General features: G+C 41.3%; 1 protein-coding gene across 2 annotated transcripts in view; it reads left to right on the top strand.

Moving 5' to 3' along the window:
* MMP16 (matrix metallopeptidase 16) overlaps positions 1-22,236 on the top strand; it is a 940,897-nt gene that overhangs the window by 742,306 nt on the left and 176,355 nt on the right. The window lies entirely within an intron of this gene.

Raw genomic sequence — 22,236 nt, 5'->3', positions numbered from 1 at the left:
CTTTTCTAGCTACTCACCCCCTCATACTGCACACACCACAATAACATATCTTCACATATACGTCCACATATTTCCACCCACACAACTCTTCACAGACACTCAAACCACTCCAAACCATCTCACAACACTCACCCTCACATATGCACTCACCTCCTCCCATCATTTCCTACATAAACACACCTATACCTGTTCAGTTTTGGACCTCCATTAATAATTCTCTATCCCATACCCTCAAATGTTTATGTATTTATCTTGCTATAATCCAGACATGGTTAATTCATAATAAACTCTCTTTAAATAAAAAAAAACAAAAAACTGAAATAATCCATTTAACAAGAAAAAAAAATTGGAACAACTGTATACATTTACATTCAACTCTCAGACTATTCTGATGAGTTCAACAGCCAGGGATTTGGGAGTTATTGTAGACAGCAAACTCTCCATGAATAATCACATCAGAGCTATCATTAAACAAGGATCCTTCAAGATCCAACTGCTCAAAAGATTAAAACTTTTGCTTGGACATGATGACTTCCAGACTATATGGCAAACTTTAATTTTTGTAAATATTGATAATTGCAGTTCCTTATTTTTTGGCCTCCCAGCATCCACTTTAAGATCACTTCAATTATTTATGTATTATTATTTTTATTTATTTATTATTTTTATATACCGACATTCGATCTCAATTGAGATATCACACCAGTTTACATTCAGGTACTGAAGGTACTTCTCTATCCCCAGAGGGCTTACAATCTATTACAGAATACTGCTGCTCATCTTTTATCTGATACAAGAAAATATGATCATATTACACCTAGGATAAGTTTACTGCACAGGATACTGATTTATTATTGTATTCACTTTAAAGTTTTACAATTAATTCATAAAATATTCTCTAATTTAGGCATGGTTTGACTAGGAGGAGCCTTGCATTTTTATGTCCCTCAACAAGCTTTAAGATCATCAAACAAAGGTCTTTTAGACGTCCCGTCAATACAAAGTGCCCATTTGACTGAAGTACGAGAGAACCATTTCCATAGCAAGTCCCATGCTCTGGAATACGATGCCAGAATACCTGTGATTCTGCACCGATTTTAAAACTTTTAAAAGAGAACTAAAAACATGGATCTTTGAGACCGTCTTTCCAAAAATTAAGTAGAGAGCATGATGCCAGAGCAGATGAGAGAAGAGTTCAATGAAATATAATTTGAGAACAGACTGCAGCAAAGTAAATTAATAAAACAGATATATATTTCTCTTTTGCATTGTTCTAGTACATTTTGTATTGGCTACAATTACTATGTATGTTTTTAAACTGTAAACCATTGTGATATTTTATTGAATAACAGTATGTAAATAAACTACCTTGTAACTTGTATACCCTCACCTTTTCAGCACCACAACAAACCCAGTCACTATATTTCCCCTGCACACCAACAAGCACCACTCTCTTGACCTTCACACCTCTACCCTACCCACACCACAACAAAAAACACACATCAACAACAACCACTGCACGTATACCCCAGGGCTCCCATACAACCTCCACCAATTACATGCATATATCCCATCCCTCATACAAACACTATCCACAAATCCTCTGTGCCACCACATTTCACTCCCACAATCTCAAATCAAGGTGAGCATAGCAGTGATCTGCACATGCTCATACATAGCGATGTACATTACGTCCCTGTACACCAACATCCCGCAACAGTCTGCTATATCTATAGTAGAGCATGCTTTAGATAAGCTTAATATTGGTTCTCACAAGAAAGACATGATTTTGCAATTGGCTACTATTGTGATCACTTGATTTTATTTCCAATTTCAGAGACAGATGTTTAAACAAATTAAGGGCATCCCAATGGGTTCTCCACTTGCGCCATCCATAGCATGTTTATATGTTAGTCAATATGAAGAGCTTTACCTGTATACCTCTATGTACTTCAGTAAGATTCTATTGTACAGGAGATACATTGATGATTTATTCTTTATTTGGATAGCTGATGAACAGTTGTTAGTACAATGTGCCCAGTATATGAATGATTGTGATTTGAATTTGCAGTTTACCATCCAGTCTAGTTATCATCAATTACCATATTTGGATACAATGGTTACCATTCATAACAATAAGTTAAGCACGTCTATATATATTAAACCTACAGACAGGAATACTACGCTCCATTTTAACAGCTTTCATCCCAAGAATTTAAGGGAGAACATACCAATTAGCCAATTCCTTCGGTATAGGCGCATTTGCTCTACTAAACATGATTATAAGAAACATGCTCAAGAGTTGGCGGACAAGTTTCAAGAGAGAGGGTATCCTTCCAGAGTTGTGAAGCGGGCGTATAAACGAGCGTTATATGCTGATAGAGACAATTTACTCTTAACTAGTCCACATGATGATATTAGTAGACCAATTTGTACACTCCCTTTTTCAATAAAATCGCATTATATCAAACAGTGTATTCTGAAACACTGGCAGATTTTGCAGACCTTACCAGGTTTTGAGGAACCTCCTATCTTTTCCATGCGTAAAGGTTCCAATATAAGATCTATGTTATCCAAGTTAGTACATAGTGAGTCTCAGGAGGATTGGGGGCAGACCAAATGTGGGAGTTGCTCCGTTTGTAGTAATGTCTTGGAAATCACTGAATTTTCATCAATGCAATCGGTTCATCCGTTTATTCTGAAGGGTAAATTTTCATGTACATCTAATATGGCGATTTATGCCATAATATGTCCCTGCAAATTATTGTACATTGGGCATACGATAAGACCTATTAAAAATAGGATTATTGAACACAAGAGTAGAATACGTACGGGGAAGGTAGGGGCCCCTTTAGTAGCCCACTGGCATGCTCTTAAGCATAATATTGATGACTTAAAATTTTTCATCATTCAATAGTGTCATATTCGCCAACAAGGCAACGTTAGCAATATTTTAAGGAAAGTGGAGCAACGTTACATTTTCACTTGGAATACTGTTCACCCTCAGGGACTAAACGAAGCTATTGAATGGGATGCTTTTTACGGCGATTAGTTGTGGTTTTAATCAAGATTGCCATTTCATTCTATGAACAGTAATAAGTATAACATCATGCTATAGCAACTAGGACGGAGCACGGCATGGATACATAGTACGCTACGGCAACGTAATACGTTTTGGAAACGTGAACGTAACACGTCATTAAGTGTTTGGGTGCGTGATAGGTTTTGGTTAGTTTAAATAATGCTGTCGGCGCGCATAAGAGGCAGGTATTTTACGCCGATGGAGGCGTTCGTGCGGCATTGGTGAATGATGTACTTTTCAGGAAGAAATAAGTATTAGAATATCTTCTTACCCATGGCGTTCCGGTTTATGATGACACGGGTAAGGCAGTTTTGTGTATTTGTTTTGAATCTAGCCGTATATGTAGTAGATACTCAGGTGCCTTTCGAATGCCTAGTGCGTAGCGTTGTTTAGAAGTTAGCGTATGGTACACGCTTGACATTTAGTAAGGATAATTCAATAAGCTTTGTGTTATGGTTGTATTATAGGAGCATAATTCATGAAGTTCGAAGATAATAATCGTGGCTGATTTTATCTATGACTGACGATTCAGAGGAGTTACCCGAAAGGATTTTTGTGGATTCCTGGAAGTTTTTTAAATTGATAAAGATTATGCATATAAATAAAGTTATTGGAATGGTTGGTACTGTTCTAAAGGTGACGGTGCACAGGGTGTACGCACCCGGACATAAGATGTTTGGTGATTTAAAATATGTGTTGTTGTTCATTCTTTTTATAGGTATAGAGATCGGGAACATGTGCAATTAATAATTTTGTGATGGAGTGATATCAATGCTACACAGTTTCTGCATCAAGCAAGTGTTAATTAAGTGATGACAGCGCAGACTACGGATTTAACAATATATATTTTTCTCCCTGAGGAAGCCCTAGGTTTGGGCGAAACAGGTGTCCTGTTGGTTACATAATAATGATAATATATATTTACATATAGCATATGATTGTATAATTAATATTACTTTGTATGTAGGCTATTGCAGCCACGTTATAATTTCTTATATAACTTATATCATTAAAAAGCTATATGTTGGGCTTGTCAACATTGTATGGTATTGGTATATTTAAGAGTCATTGGTACAATTTTAGGGTGTTATGGGTATGGGTGTATGAATGTATGGGATGTATGGTGCTAGAATGATAATGCGTCGATGATAGTTTTAATATGTGATGTTCTTTTGCACATGTTGGTCCTAATTAAAAAAAGAAAAAAATTTTCAATAAATTATTTGAATATTTATTGGCATTGTATTTGTGCCGAGTCCTCTGTTTGAGGTTGTATGGTCATACATAGCGATGGTCATTTGGAGCAGAAGGACAGACTGGCACACTGCTGAAACTGATGCAGGAGACCTCAGGCAGCATGGGGCCAGAGCCAATGGAATCAGCATAACGGCAGCAGTAGTGGGGAGACCAGCAGCAGAAAGGTTGATAGGATTTTCCGGGCCCCATCAGCAGCAGGAAGATGAGGCCGAAGGTAGGAAAGCGAGGTAAAGGTAGGAATGAGGTGGGCTGAGTTAGAAGAGTTAGACAGGAGGGGATAGGAGAGGAAGAGTGAATGAAATGGAGAGGAAGAGATTTAGAGGAGTGAGGGGGAGAGGAGGGAACATGGAGGCAGACAACTAGAGAGTGTGATGGGGAAAAAGGGTGCATAGGTTTTCATCACGATTTTCACATCCCTCCCCCACACACACACACTCACAAACTCATCACCCTACATCTCCCCACATTCACCTTCTATGTACATAAATCACACCACTGCTACCACCCCAGCACTCACCTATAACACTGCTACTACCACCACCACAAACCCCACACCCCACACATATATGCACGGTAGGTGAAGGGGGGGGGGTGTATGTTAGAGGGGCAAAGTGGAATGGAGAACAACATGGGCATGTATATCCCAGTATACCATTTACCATCTGCATCTCCAGCCTATCTCCACCCCCTCTATATGCATACCTTACACCCCACCACACATCACCCATCACATCACCATCCCCCCTCAAACACACACACACACACACACACACACACACACATGGGGAGGGAGAGAAGGGGGGAAAGTGGAGAATGCAAGGGAAAAAGTTGCATACACACATCGCAACCCCAACACCCACTAATACAACTCCTTCATTACCCCACTCCTGAACATGCACGCCTCCAAACTCCCTCCCACTCCTACCCCCCACCACACTATCTCCACTCTCACATATGGGGAGAGAGGAGGGAGAGGGGAGCAGGAAAAAATGGAGAGTGCAAGGGAGAAACAGTCCCCCATCCCTGTACCACATGCATTCCCCTCTATCTAACCTCCCCCCCCCCCATAACACACACACATTCACACTCCCACCTGTAGGCCTATTGACCCACACCCCACCATACCTTTCTCAATGAGCCCTATACACACATCCACCCCCACAGAACAAATGCAAATCTCCCACACACCTGGATCATCTATAATATACATGCACGTCTTGGAATTATAAAACACACTTTTTGAAGCTGACATGCAAATATACATTCCTCTTTTTGGGGGGGTTTCCTTAAGGTACTGGCATGCTCAGTCAGGATGAAAATGAAGGCTCAGGGTCAGGAATTCTATACTTTCTCCCTGCCCTTCATTTCCTTAGGTTACCAAGCAGCCTCATTATCAGTCAGTCACTCCACCCAGTTATTCCTTGATAAATTTATATTCTGCCTTTTCTAAATATTTTGTACAAGGCAGGGTAAAATATTAATAGATATAACATCAAAAATAGCTCATATAACAGTCAAATGCAAGCAGTGGCATGCCATGGGTCTCTGGCAACCTTGGGAGCAGGTAGCTTGAAGATGCAAATATTTAAAAGAGATAATCAAATACTGATACTATTAGTTGAACATCATTCCCACCGTGGGACATAAAATATAATGGCTTTCTTAAGGTATTCTGGGCTGACATCTTGCACAGCTCTAAAAATCAGCATAACAAATTTGAATTTAACTCATACTACAATAGGAAACCAGTGCAGTGAAATATGGACATTTCTCCTCAGGCCCAATACTTTATAAATCATGGTCTTAGGAACTCTTAATAATTTGCTTTGTTTCAAGCTTTGAGTAAGATGTCCCAAGCATTTTTCCCATAGATGCAAAATAGGAAAAAACATTTTAGTGCATCTGGTCTAAGAGACTATTAGTGTTTATGAAAACGAAATATTTAGTATAGTGACTGAGTCAGCTTCTAAAGTCAAGTGTTTAATAGGGGACTTCACTCTTTTGGGTATAAAGGTAAGACATGAAAGAAAATGTTATGTGAGAATAAGATAGCAATAATAGTTTCTAAGGACTCTACATGACCTAAATTGCCTTTTTCAAAAGTGCTCTCATGTTTGGGACTTGAACATTTTGTAAAATTTTGGAATGGCATAAACCTATTGACTTAGAGATTTATTGCATCGTTTTTTTGATTGATGATACCTAACAAATCCTACATGGAAGACTGTTCAAAACATGCATTACTGTCTGAGTGAAAAAGGATTTCTTTTCTATTATGGATGTGTTTTTTCTTTAAAGTCTGTTTAACAAATGTTATCTAGTCTCAGACTCACTACTCAAATTATATATAATTGCACTTGAGATCATCTGTACCAGCTTTCAGAATATATTCTTTTCTTAGATCTCTGTACATAACTGTTTTTGAAGCTCTAACATTATATATATATATATGTATATTTTTTACATTTTAGTTAATAGCTCTGCTGCCTAGTTTGTACAACTGATGCTATAATATATTTCTATATAAAGATGTAAAAAAAATAACAGTTATTTAGTAAAATGGGATAAACTGACTGTGTATCCATCATAGAATGGATTATGTTGTGAGTGGCCACAGAAATAGACACAGAAAAGAAAATGGTTTTGCATTAGATTTTGAAACTGAAACTGATGATTAACATCACCCCCACATCTGCAAGCCAGGGCTATACTTATTTTATTTTCCTGAGCTTAGTGAGTCACTTCTCCTGCACAGCCAAATTACTTGACTGAGGTCGTCAGTTATTTGAGAGAAAAAATGTGTTTAAAGATAAATAAAAGCAGTAGGCAGGGCTTAATTCAGGGGGGGGAGCAGCCCGGAACACCATTCCTCCATTTCTTTTCAGACTTAAGAGGCAGAGCAGCGGGGGTGTTCTTTGGGCAGTCTGCAGCGAAGTGGCAAAGATGAGTTTATCCTGGCAGAGGAGAGAATAGAAACTCTGCCCCCTAAACTGGTTCCTTCCCTCCTGTTCTATAAGGAGCAGGAAGGGAAACTTTATTATTTATTAAGAATATTTATACTCCGCCAATAGCTGTATATTGTGCTAAGTGGATTACAATCAGTTTAAAGACACAGATAAAATACAAATACTTAATACAATTCAATAAAACATTACTCAACAATAATAAAACAGCAAACTACAGCAAAAAAAAAAAAAAAAAGTCCCTCCTCAGAAAAGTCATTGCCACATCATTCAAGTCAGTAGTCAATAACTGCAATTTGAAACAAATTGGCCTTTAGCTGCTTTAAAAACGTTTTTATATCGTTCCGTTTACATGGTTGTACAGATACATTTTTCCATAAAACTGGCCCTATCACTGAGAAAGCATGAGTGCATATTTGTAAATGAGGAGATCTCAGTGTTGGAACCCTTAATAACAATGTATCCTGCAGATGCAAATTGCAGGCAGGCCAATAGAGTTCAAGCAAGTTAACCAAATAAGTAACGGCTTTTTAATTTCAAAATTTTGAAAACAAGAACTTAAACTTTAAATTCAAGGGGAGAGGGGAAGGAGAGGTAAAGACCTTATTACCTGCACTTTACAATATTGAAACATCTGAAATTCACTGCAACCGGGGGCAGGGAGGACCTTGCCCCGACAGAGGAAGCTCATCCCGGAAGTGACATCACTCTGGTATTGAGATATAAGGAACTGCTTTATTTCCCGTCGATAGCAGGCTGAATTAGCCCTGCTGTAATGAGACCTGTCCGTCAGGCACAGGAGGCGGAGCTTCCAAAGTGAGGTCAGAGCTTTGCTCTGAGGCTGCACGTGTGTTCCCGCGCTGGATCAACGACTCTCCTCAGTCTGTTTTTCCGTGCGCGGGAGACGCACTCGGAGCTTCAAGACCTCCTCAGAACGTACAAAAAATATGTCAGGAAAACAACAAAAAACCCGACCATCTGGTTTCAAACCCTGCGGCTGCGGGAAGGTGATGTCTATAACAGACACACATGACAAATGTTACCGATGTCTTGGGGCAGACCATGATATGACCAGCTGTGCTTCGTGTGGACGAATGTCACCAAGAGCGCGTAGAATCCGAGCGGAGTGCATGGGCTCCCTGCGATCACCATCCCAGGTGAGCTCCGTGGCTACATCCCCGTCGCAAGGCTGAAAAGCACTGTCAACAGACACAGGCTCAGATAGACCTACCAAACGTAAGTGGCAAGAGGAGCGTAGGCCCTCAGTACCCGCGAGACAAACTACTAAGGTCTCAGTACACTCCCACATAGGTCAGTGCCCTCAGGAGAAAGACTCGGACGAGTCTTATCAGTCGGAACGACTGTCAGACCGGGGACCTGTTCTCCATAAAGAGGCAAAGCACGCCAAAACTTCTGCGCCGAAAAACACGCCTCGTGCGGCGCAGGTAAATACACAACTCTTCGCTCCTACTGAAATGCCTGTGACGTGCTGTGATCTGGCGCACAAGGACCGCCACGGCACGACGCATAAGGAACGACCCGGCGCGGCGCACAAGGACCAACGAGACGCGGCGCACAAGGACCAACGAGACGCGGCGCACACGGCGCGAAGCGACGCGGCGCACACGGCGCGGAACACTACAGTAACGCGAAAAGAACCGGCGCACAAGCGACGGCGCGACACGGCGCATACGACTCACATAGTACAACGAGACACGGTGCATACGGCGCGAACCGATTCACCAACTTTCCCAAAAAATCACAGTAAAGGGTTGAACAATACATCATCACAACAGTCAAAAGAAATTGAATGTTTCCAGTCTGACATCGACAAAGGAGAGGTTTACTCTCGTGCTACTTCGTCCTCCTCTTCGGAGAGATGTCACTCGGACCTCTCTTACAACTCCAGGACACGTGATAATGTTAATCCATTACAAGAACCCTTGCAAAAGAAAAAAGCTTTACCAATGGAAACCCGCGCCCATAAGCTGCTTACGCCTCAACCAGCATCGGAAATTTTAAAAGCAAAAATTTCCACTTCCCATACCTCTAAAAAGGGAAAAAAGAGCATGTCTCCAAATACAAGAGATGCCTTCAAATCCTTATCGTATGCCCTAGCGGGTTTCTATGAAAATATGACAAAGAAATATGATATGTCTACTTCACCAGAAACTGAAGAAAACCATTCACCGGTACAATCGGCTGACACTTCTCCTAGATCTATAAGTCCTCAAGGATCGGAAAATTTGACCCGATCACCCTTGGGTCCAACAATACAATACTCTCCAATTATCTCCAACAAAACACCACATCACAACCAACCTGTCGAACTGCCACTATCGCCCGACAATGAGCAAGACACCCAATTCAACAACCCTACCCCGGATTCCTCTACGGGTTACCCATCAGATCCGGACGTTGACCAAAACGAACCATACTCCCCACCGGAAGATTTGACGTACCCAAAATTTTTGGAGAAAATGGGGAAGGCGTTAAATATTACTATTCAAAAAATACCAGACCCAAGAGCAGAAACTCTTGATCTTTTAAAGATATTTGATACACCCCACGAACCAACGGCGTTACCCCCACACACGGTTCTTCACAGCTTGCTGGAGAAGTCCTGGGACACCCCATTTACAATCCCGGCGGTGTCACGGAAAATTGACATTAAGTACAAACTACAAAAAGCCGCTCATTATTCTAACACTCAGCTGCCACACACCTCCTTGGTGGTAGAATCAGCGATGGGGAAAGCTAGGAAGAATAAATTGCATTCCTCAACTCCACCAGTTAAGGATATGAGAACTCTGGACGACTTCGCAAAACGAGCATACCAAGGGGCTATGTTGGGTGCGCGAATATACCACCACCAATTTTATCTAGCACAATATTTATATGATTGTGTACAGAGGATGAAGACAAACCCAGAACTCACAGATTTCTCCCCAGTTCAGGATATAGAGGAGGGTATCCAACACCTCCTCCGTACCACTTATGAGGGATTTGACACGGCTTCTCGAGTCTCCGCCAGTGCCATAGCAGCAAGAAGATTAGCCTGGCTGAAGTCCAGCTCCATTAGAGAAGACGTTCATACAAAGCTAGCCAATCTTCCGTGTAAAGGTGATAATCTTTTTGGGGAGAAACTGCAGGAGACGGTTGTGCAGTTAAAGGAACAATCCGCAGCGGTGCAGTCATTAACCACTCAACCTTCGTACCAACCCACAAGACGGTTTTTCACTCAATACAGACGTCAAACCTTCCAGCGGAGACCGTATAGGCAATATTCATCATATCGGGCACCTCTTTATCAATCTTACCAATCATATAGTAGGCCGGCTCCTTCACAGAGCCAACCAAGGAGAGGCCGTGGACGGTCTCAACGTCCACAGCAACACCAACAACAACAAACCACTTCCACCAAACCATCGCAGTCTTTTTAACACTGCCTCAGCCACCGCCACTTCAGCAACAGGCAGGAAGGATATCTCTGTATTATCAACAGTGGGCTTCCATCACCACGGACCAATGGGTCCTAAACATCATACGACAGGGGTACAAAATCCCATTCCACCAAATACCACCACTTCCACATCCCCCGTCCAGGATATATCAGACAAACGCAATAGAAATTCGCCAAGAATTAAACAAATTGCTACAACAACAAGCAATTCAACTTCTACCGAAGACCTCCTGGGACGCTGGTTTTTACTCCCCTTACTTCCTCATTCCAAAGAAATCAGGGGACCTACGTCCAATCCTCGACCTCCGACAGCTCAACAAATTTATAATCACAGAGAAATTCAAGATGATATCCCTAAAATCCATCTTACCCTTAATCCAACGCAATGCATGGATGTGCAGTATCGACCTCAAGGACGCTTATACTCATATTCCAATGCACCCCTCGTCATGGAAATACCTGTCTTTCCAAGTCCTGAACAACCACTATCAATACAAGGTACTACCTTTCGGACTGTCCACAGCGCCGAGAGTCTTCACCAAATGCATGGCAGTGGTGGTGGCTCACCTCCGTCAACAGGGAATCATAATCTTTCCATACCTAGACGATTGGTTACTGACAGCATGAGACCCTGCGACCTTACGTCACAATCTTTCTCAAACCATTCTCTGCCTCCAAAACCTAGGCCTTCTCATCAACTATCAGAAGTCGCAGTTTCAAGCAACCCAAACCTTACAATTTCTAGGAGTTCTCCTAGATACTATCAAACACAAATTCTTTCTACCCCCAGAACGACGAACCACAATGATACAAATATTCCGTGCCTTACAACGGACGCAGAGACCAACGGCTCGACAAGTCCTGGTAGCATTAGGCCACATGGCAGCGGCTATACATGCCATTGCAAATACACGTCTGCAAATGCATCAGATACAATGGCATCTTCGACGACAGTGGAAGCAACACTCACAACCATTGTCCTGGAAGATCCAAATGAACACAGCAATGGTCAGTCAACTTCAGTGGTGGCTCCAACGGCGCACCTTAATAAAAGGAGCACCTTTCACGATCCTTCCACACAATGCGGTTCTCACTACAGATGCATCCAGGAAGGGTTGGGGTGCCCATCTGGACAAGTTTCAAACACAAGGTCTATGGTCACTAACAGAGCAGACCTTTCAAATCAATCTCCTGGAACTCCGGGCGATCCGATATGCATTACGAACCTTTCTCCCGTATTTACGAGGTCACAGGCTTATGATTTACACCGACAACCAAGTAGCGATGTTCTACATAAACAAACAAGGCGGCACGGGATCCTGGCCACTATGCAGGGAAGCAATTTGGATATGGGAATGGGCGTGCAAACACTCAATTCACCTACAAGCCACTTACATTCCAGGCATAGCCAACACACAAGCGGACAGACTCAGCCGAATTTTCCATCCACACGAATGGGAACTTCACCAGGAAGTAGCAAACTACATTTTCCAAAAATGGGGAACACCCTCCATAGACCTCTTTGCGACCGAACACAATCGCAAGGTAGAAAACTTTTGTTCAATTTGGCCGAGTCGACTACGGCAAGCGCAGGACGCTTTTCTCCTTCCATGGACACAACAACTCCTGTATGCCTTTCCCCCAATTCCGCTGATCACACGTACGCTGCAAAAATGCATACTGGATGCAGCGCAATTAATCCTCATAGCGCCTGCGTGGCCCCGTCAACATAGGTACCCATATCTACTACACATGTCGGTACAACCACATATTCGCCTTCCATTAAGAGTCGATCTCCTCTCACAGGAAGACGGTACACTGCTTCACCCACTCCACCAATCTCTACACCTCACAGCGTGGAGACTGAGCGGATCCTCCTTGAGGAACAGGGTATCTCCTTGACTGTTCAGGACGTTATCCTTGCATCACGCCGACTATCCACGAGAAGAAACTTCTATTCGAAATGGCAGAGATATCTTCGTTGGTGCATCTCTGAATCCGTGGACCCTTTATCCTGTCCTCCAGCACGAATGTTAGACTATCTTCATACTCTACATACCTCGGGTCTAGCCACTTCTTCGGTGTGAGTACACCTCAGTGCCATTGCGGCAAGACATCGCTTGTATAGGGGACAATCCATCTCCTTGCACCCTATCATATCCAGATTTCTCAAAGGCCTCATGAATTTACATCCCCCAATCTCGAAACCACCAATACCGTGGGACCTAAACATAGTTTTAGACCAACACGCAATTTCCATTCGAGCCTTTACACTCAGCTCATATGAAATACCTTACATGGAAGGTTGTGTTTTTAGTGGCCATCACATCAGCAAGACGTGTGAGTGAACTAAAAGCCTTGGTACACTATTCACCATATTTGCAATTATTACCACAGAAAGTGCTCCTACGAACACATCCCTCCTTTCTTCCAAAAGTGGTGACCCCTTTCCATCTCAATCAATCCATTGAACTGCCAATTTTCTTTCCAGAACCACACAAGTCAGAAAAAGAAAAACAATTACATACTCTAGATTGTAAACTGTGAAGAACTGTGAAGGACTTCAAAGGGGCGTGGGATAAACACTGTGGATCCATAAAGTCAAGAGGCTGCCAATGAAGAGTGGGTGACTCGCCAGAATGACGGCTACTGCCTGGAGTCAATACCCTTATTAAATAAACATACACAGGCTTACGGTGACTCCAACATCGCTCTAAGCTTCAACAGCAAGAGGAAATGTGGAAAAAAGGATTCACACTCACAAAGAGGGGAGTAGCTGGCTTGTTACGGCGGTTACTACCCCAAATCAAATAAGCCTGATACTTCACTTTCAATGCATATACAGCAAAGTTCTCTGATTCAACGGCAGGGGAGAAGAAAAACTGATACTTCACACATCCAGCAGAGCTCTCTGCTTCAACGGCAGGGGAGAAGAAAAGAGGGTTCGCACTCACAAAGCGGGAGTAGCTGGCTTGTTACGGCGGTTACTACCCCAAACCAAATGTGCCTGATACTTCACTTTCGATGCACATCCAGCATGGCTCTCTGCTTCAACGGCATGGGAGAAGACTTATACGTCACGCATATCCAGCATAGCTCCCTGCTTCAACGGCAGGGGAGAAGAAAAACAACCAATAAGGGCTAATAACATAGTCTGGGTAAAACAAATAAGCATGGGTGCAGCTTGCTTATTGCGGCGGCTACTACCCCTAACGAATCAAGCTGGATATTTCACTTGGATGCAGCTCCATCACTGCTCTCTACATTAAAGGTGGGGGTGGAAGGGAAATAGAACCAAGAGCTAAGAGAAACAGATAAGTATGAGAGAAAATATGTGTGAAGCTTGCTGGGCAGACTAGATGGGCCATTTGGTCTTCTTCTGCCGTCATTTCTATGTTTCTATGTTTCTATGTAAACGTGCACTAGCACTTTACACCTTAAAGACTCAATCTTTGAACAGGCCTTCTCAGCTATTCTTGTCATTTAACCCAAATATGCCGGGGGAAACCAGTAGCCAAACGCACTATAGCCAGTTGGATTGCACAATGCATTCAATTCTGTCATACCAAACAACAGATAAATCTACCCTCTCGACCAAAGGCACATCAAACAAGAGCAATAGCAACCTCTATTGCTTATCTCTCAAATGTGCCACTTTTGGACATTTGCAAGTCAGCAACGTGGGCATCCCTTCACACCTTTGCGGCTCATTACTGTCTAGATCACCAGTCCACAAAAGACACAAGACTGGGTCAGGCAGTTTTACAGACACTATCAAGAGAAAATACTGAATTTGACTGACACACCTGGGCATCACGACAAACAATACAAACTAATACCGTGATGCTAGCTTTGAACTCCCATTACAGCAGGGCTAATTCAGCCTGCTATCGACGGGAAAAAGCAAGTTTGCTTACCGTAAACGGTGTTTCCGTAGATAGCAGGATGAATTAGCCATGCTGACCCACCCTCCTCCCTGTCAGTCGAACTTTGTGCTCACGCTTGCTATTTCACAGACTGAGGAGAGTCGTTGATCCAGCGCGGGAACACACGCGCAGCCTCAGAGCAAAGCTCTGACCTCACTTTGGAAGCTCCGCCTCCTGTGCCTGATGGACAGGTCTCATTACAGCATGGCTAATTCATCCTGCTATCTACGGAAACACCGTTTACGGTAAGCAAACTTGCTTTTCTCCCCCAACGAGGGGAAGGAGAGGTAAAGACCTTATTACCTGCACTTTACAATATTGAAACATCTGAAATTCGCTGCAACTGGGGCAGGGAGGACTTTGGCAACTGGGGGCAGGGACAACTCACAAAATTCACTGCAACTGGGGGCAGGGAGGACCTTGCCCCAATGGAGGAAGCTCATCCCGGAAGTGACGTCATCTTATCATCCTATAAAGTTTGACCTTTAACGGCGTGCAGTCGACGTCGGCGAGTGCGTCGCCCAAGCCATGCGTGCCTAAAGGGCACGCGGCTTTGTTTAAGTTAGTTAAGTTAATTTTAAAACAAAACCTTCCTTTCCCCTTCAGTTTACAGTATACACCGTAAAAAAAAAGATTGAAAGTGCTGATTAGACCTCAGAATTTCTTTTGGACATTATTTCTTTAGCATAAATATGTCACATACAAAAAGGAAGGGGAAACTGAGAGAGGTGGCAATTTCATCCTCTCCAGTAGATCCCTCCCACAGTAAAATTGAGAGCTTTTTCAGCCCCACACTTGAAAAACCTCCCGAGGGAGGTGCTATGATTCCGGAAATTGAGCTAAGTATGGAATTATCAGCCTCGCAAGTATCACTCAGCCCGGGAGCACCAGCTACCCCTTCTCCCCCTCTCCAAACATCAGCGCAAGGAACAGACTTTGCTGAGGGAAAAATAGCAACTGTTTTAAGTGAAGTTTCTTCCTTGGGGCTTCATGAGAAAGATGATAAAAAAGATATGGTAGGAATCTTTCCTAAGTACATCTTAAGATTCAAATGGAGATGATGGGAAAGGAGGGGAAAGAAATGGCACTTATCCCCCCAATGAAGAAATTAGAGAAGCCATCTAAAATAACTCTGGACTCGGTCTGGACTGCGATTGTAATGTTAGAGAAAGCTATTTCTAAACTGACCAATGTTACACTGGAAATGAATACTAGAGTACTTAAAACAGAAGAAAATCTGAATAAACAAAAATCACAGTTGGTAGAATTGGAAAATAAAATCTCTCAAGTACAGAAGGTACAAACCAATATGGTACAAGGGGAGTTGATACATGTTAGAAATCTAGAAAGGTTGGAGAATGAAAATAGGTATTTAAATTTAAGGGTAATTAATTTTCCTTTATTGAAATTCTCTAATTTACAAGATCAGTTTAAGAGATATTTAAAGAAAATATTAAAAATACCTTCAGAAGCTCTTCCTGTAATAGCTAAGATTTATTATATAGTATCAACCTCAGTAAATGAGGAACATACTTCTGCCTTGAATGTTTCAGAATTATTAGAGTCTTCTGCTGATATTAATATCGTTGAAAAGAAAGGAACGGTGTTAGATTTGTTTTCCCAACTGATAGAGATACTGTTTTGAGACTATTTTTATGCAATAGATCAGTTAAATTTTGTGATCACCAAATCTGGATTTATCCAGATATTGCTAAAAATAACAGCATAAAAGAAAGGAATTTCTATCTTTGAGAAATTAAGCAGAACAAGTAGGTGCACAAATTTTAGTACGATATCCAGCTAAATGTATAATGCGGTTTGGAGACCAGAGATATATATATTATGATTCAGGAGATCTAAAGAAATTTTTAGAATCTAAAAGATTACTTGGTGGGAATATAGGCCAATCTAATAGCGGTTAAATAGAATATAGGCGTGTGAAACTTTCATACATTGTGAATTATTCCTTATTAATGCTCATTTAATTTAGATGTATACTGTAAAATTTCATAGTAATAGATGATTTTCATTGTTTAAAATGGTTAAGGTAATGATTATCTTTATGTTTTCCTAGAAATATATTCTCTTTATTGAGGTATTTGTTAATGATTGAAAGTAATATTTTGTATTGACAGGGTTTTTTTGTCATAATTATTTAAAAAATTAATAAAGAATAAATTGGAAAAAAAAGCAAATAAATAAATAAATACATTCAAGGGGACGATACTGAAGCAGACACTGCAGAGTGTCAGTGTCTGGTTTAAATACCACAAAACAATCACGCCTTCTGGTGCAGTTTAATGAAAAGCAACAAAGGTTTACATCATAACATGGGTCTCCTGACTTATAAGTTGTGGAAAACAACAAAGCAGTGTGGATTCTCTTACCAGACAGGCAAGGGGGAAGATCCAGCATAGTCCTGCATGTTCATTGTGACCTGGCTTGGACCCTGTCCTCTTAGAAACAATGAAATTGTGCCAACAGGTATCTCCCTGCTGGCTAGCACAGCTGCACTGTCAAGGTGGATTTTCTTGCTAGCCAATGACTTTCCTGATTTGCATAGCTCCACCTAAGAATACCTAGACCAATAGAACTAAGTACTTTATCATGTCCCACAAACTGGGGGACATGATAAAGTACATGTTACAGTTTTAGCTCTTTTCCTCCTGAGCAAAGGGTTCAAAACCCCCCACAACCCTTACACAGAGTTAACAACCAGAACAAAAGAAGCTGGATTAGTACAAGTTTGAAATTAATGAGCAGTGCCAGTCATTAAGGCTTCAACCCTGGCCTTGATGATTGGCACAACAGCTCACAAGTTTCAAACTTGTGCTAATCCAGCCTTTTATTGTGTCCATTACCCAGGGCTTAATTTCTGGCAGAACAAGCCAGAACGACCTTCTACCCCCTTTTTTCCAATACTCAAAGAGGCAGAATAGAACCAGCAGTAGAAATCAGTTCTGGCTCCCCTGCAGCAAAGGAGCAGAGCCAGTGAGAACATGAATCAATTCTGCTTCCCCAGGTCCCAGAGGAAACAGAGCAAAGAGTTTTGGAGATGTTCAAGCTGAGACAAAAGCAGCCACATGGCCTTGATATTTGTGCAGTTTGCTAGCACAAGTGAGGAGGCCATGAGGGAGAATGACCAAGGTTGGAGAGATAGGAAGTGACAGCCTGCTAGCCACACTGCTTCTGCTGCTTCTGGGTGTGTTCCCATAAATGGTAACATTAATACTGGTGTGCAGGCGCACATGTGCATGCATTTGCCGGCTTGCATCCAGAGATGTGTCCATTTTATGACGTGTGCGCGTATTTGTGCACATGGTATAAAATAGCTTGGACACGAGTATATGGGTGCACAATTTTACATGGATGCATGCTTGTGTGCACAAATGCCACTTCTACTGCGTAAATGGGGGAATTTTATAAGGGACACATGCCAACATATAGGTAGTTTCCCAGCTTGTTCCCAGTGTGCTCAGTAGAAAGATAGGACTTCTAAAACCCCTTAGGTTAGTAGCCTTCCTTTATCCCTGTTAGGCCCGACCCTTAAAACTCTGCCGATTAGCCTAGAAGTTTTGTTGTGTTACTTGCATGTCATCCATAACAGTAGTAAAGTTATGTGGCAGGGGACCCTGGTGTGCAGTTGTGTGCATAAATACTTACACACAGATTTCAGTTAAAGTCCCAGAAGGCCCATGTCCTCCCATGCCCTGTCCAGACCATGCTCAGGCTCCACCCCTTTTTGGACTTTTCCATTTGTGCGCGTACCAGGCTGGATTTTAAAATCTGCTTGGCGCACTGGTCCAACATACTGATGTAACTTCTGGTTTTGGCATGTGCAGGGCTTTTAAAATTTGTCTTTAATTGTGTGAATGTTTAGGAGAAAGCTCATATCTGGTCCCTCCACTCTGATCCCTCCTTCAGTACCCTAGGGTTCTGAAGAAACTAAAAAATGAAATTTCAGATCTGTTAATTAAAATGTGTAACCTATCATTAAAATCATCCATTGTACCTGAAGACTGGAGGGTAGCTAATATAATCCCAATAGTTAGAAAGGGCTCCAGAGATGATCTGGGAAACTATAGACCAGTGAGCCTGACTTCGGTGTTGGGAAAAATAGTGGAAACTATTCTAAAGATCAAAATCACAGAATATATAGAAAGACATGGTTTAATGGAACATAGCAGGGAGTTACCCAAGGGACGTCTTGCCTCACAAATCTGCTTCATTTTTTTGAAGAGGTTAATAAACATGTGGATAAAGGTGAGTCAGTAGATGTAGTGTATTTGGATTTTCAGAAGGCATCTGACAAAGTCCCTCATGAGAGGTTTCTAAGGAAACTAAAAAGTCATGTGATAGGGGGTGGTGTCCTTTTGTGGATTACAAACTGGTTAAAAGACAGGAAACAGAGAATATGATTAAATTGTCAATTTTCTCAGTGGAAAAGGGTAAATAGGGATCTGTACTTGGTGCTTTACAATATATAAATGATTTGGAAAGGAATGCGACAAGCGAGGTAATCAAATTTGCAGATGATACAAAATTATTCAGAGTAGTTAAATCACAAGCAGATTGTGATACATTGCAGGAGGACCTAGCGAGACTGGAAGATTGGGCTTCCAAATGGCAGATGAAAATTAATGTGGATAAGTGCAAGGTGATGCATATAGGGAAAAAAATAATCCATGCTGCTGTAGTTACATGATGTTAGGATCTATATTAGGAGCTACCATCCAGTAAAAAGATCTAGGCATCATAGTAGTTAATGCATTGAAATTGGCAGCTGACTGTGCTACAGCAGTTAAAAAAGCAAACAGAATGTTAGGAATTATTAGGAAGGGAATGGGGAATAAAATGGAAAATGTCTTAATGCCTCTGCATCACTCCATGGTGAGACCACACCTTGAGTCTTGTATACAGTTCTGGTCGCCGCATCTCAAAAACGATATATTTGCGATGGAGAAGGTACAGAGAAGGGTCAACCAAAATGATAAAAGGGATGGAACAGCTCCCCTATGAGGAAAGACTAAAGAGGTTAGGACTTTTCAGCTTGGCTGAGATGGCTGAGGGGGGATATGATAGAGGTGTTTAAAATCATGAGAGGTCTAGAACGGGTAGATGCGAATCGGTTATTTAGTTTTTCAGATAATAGAAAGACTAGGGGGCACTCCATGAAGTTAGCATGTAGCACATTTAAAACTAATCAGAGAAAGTTCTTCTTCACTCAACGCACAATTAAACTCTGGAATTTGTTGCCAGAGGATGTGGTTAGTGCAGTTAGTATAGCTGTGTTTAAAAAAGGTTTGGATAAGTTCTTAGATGAAAAGTCCATTAACTGATATTAATCAAGTTGTCTTAAAGAATAGCCACTGCTATTATTGGCAAGAATCAATTTGACTTAGAAAATAGCCACTGCTATTACTAGCATCAGTAGCATGGGATAGACTTAGTTTTTGGGTACTTGATAGTACTTGTAGCCTGGATTAGACACTGTTGGAAACAGGATGCTGGGCTTGATTGACCCTTGGTTTGACCCAGTATGGCAATTTCTTATGTTCTTCTGTTTCCTTCATGTAGGTCATACATAGGTTTGACAACCAGCTCCAGATTTTCAGGACAGTTTGATCCAATCCTGGTTTTACCCCATTACATGCAGTGACTTGTTCTTATTTCCCTAGTGCATTCCATAAAAAAATGTATAATTACAAGTCAAGCATTCATGGGAGTAAAACCAGCACTGGATCAATCTGTCCTGAAAATCTGGATCCAGTTGGCAATCCTAGTCATATACTGCCCTGGCCCTTCTCCTTCACATGGGTCACACCCAGCACTGGCCTTTCTCTCCCCACTCCACCTCCCTTCTCTACTCTGCTACCACCTCACCCTCACAGTTCCCCTTCTTTTTTGTCTACAAATTAAGCTCTGTCAATATGACAGTCATTGTTGTGCATTCAAAGTGGCATTTCATCTTTACAACTACTAGTCTTCTCAGATATAGGCCTACATTCATGATGCACCTAATTGTACATGAGTGAGAAGAAGGCTGGTGTATGGAAAGACAGAATGGAGACTCATAGCTGGGGTCCCAAGACTGTGATTTCAGCTATAAATATGTGTACTGAAAAATGACCGTTGAGTCATAGAGTATGCTATGGTTTAGACTAGAGATTTGTCTAAATGTAGTAAGATTCTCTTCTCCTATGCAGAAACTACAGAATTCCCAGCAGATTGTTATAGATGCAGTAGCACCATCTGTTGAAAGCAAGATTCCCATCATTGTGCTCAATCAGGACTTCAGCCTGTGTATGTGTAAAGCCAAATTCTGCTTGGCCTGAGGTAGTACATTTATAATTTAGACATACCCCCTTTTCAAGTAATATAGATATGTGTTTTAAAAATTAAAATACAGATTTTCAAATGTAAGATGCATTATGCAGAAAGTTACAATAAATCTTAATGGCTGATAACTATTCCTTTAATGTTGGTCACATCTGTTAACTATGCATATTCTGCTGCTTGAAGAAATCAAAATATTTTGCAATTTAGTCTTAAGATGAGCTGATGGTTTCTGTAGGAGTGCATAGAATACCCCTAGGAAAAATACACATTTATATTTTACATCTCTCTGTTTAATTCTTTATTTAAATCTCTTCATATTTCTACCAGCAAAGCTATATATGCTTTTACAACTTGACAAAAAAATAAAAGAATTGGAAAATAAAAATAGTAGAAAAACAATATACATATATAACGAAATCTGTAGGGGTGAATTTTCAAAGCCATCTACAAGCTTCAAACACAGGTTATTCACTTAAATGGCTCATAATAAAATTGCATGGGATTTGTGCTTGTGAAAATATGCTTGAAACTCAACTTCACTGATGCTTATATGCACACAAGAAAAGATGCTTTCTGGGCATAGTTGGGGTGAAGTTTTAAAAAGTAAGGAGAGGATTTTTAAAAGGTATGCATGGAAAAAAAAAAGGCATAAGAAACTTTGATCATATTCCATATTTTATAAATGGGTCGCATGTGTGCACATATGCACTTTTGTGAATAAAAGTACCTACAACAAAAGTGAGTGAGTTGGGCATGTTGGCGTATGCAAGTAATGAACTGTTTTAAAAGTGACCTACCTGTGATCATCATCGACAGGATGGAGTGCATTTGCTACTGCTTATTTATATGCCAAATTCAAACTTTCATGGTGATTTGTAACTTGGTGTTTAACAGGCCGGCTTCTCTGGGTGATTAGACATGACAGCAGGCTAAGGGGGTGTGAATATGTGAACCTGGGATAGAGAGACCCATACTGGAGCGTAACTGGGACAAATTGGGCCATGCTGGTGTATGGGAGCAAGCTTACCTGGGATAGACTGGGCCATACTGAGGGTGCTAAATGTACACTGCCCATCCAAATAAACAAAAGTTACAGATAGGCTACTGTAAGGGTAGATGAAACGAGGATAAAGATCTGCATAACAAACTACATGCAAGACTATGTGTGAGTGAAAGAATAATTTCTATAGTTTGTCCTTAGAGGAA

Source organism: Rhinatrema bivittatum, chromosome 2 (assembly GCF_901001135.1).
Source record: "Rhinatrema bivittatum chromosome 2, aRhiBiv1.1, whole genome shotgun sequence".
Lineage (NCBI taxonomy): Eukaryota > Metazoa > Chordata > Amphibia > Gymnophiona > Rhinatrematidae > Rhinatrema > Rhinatrema bivittatum.
This window is presented reverse-complemented; position numbering and strand designations above follow the sequence as displayed.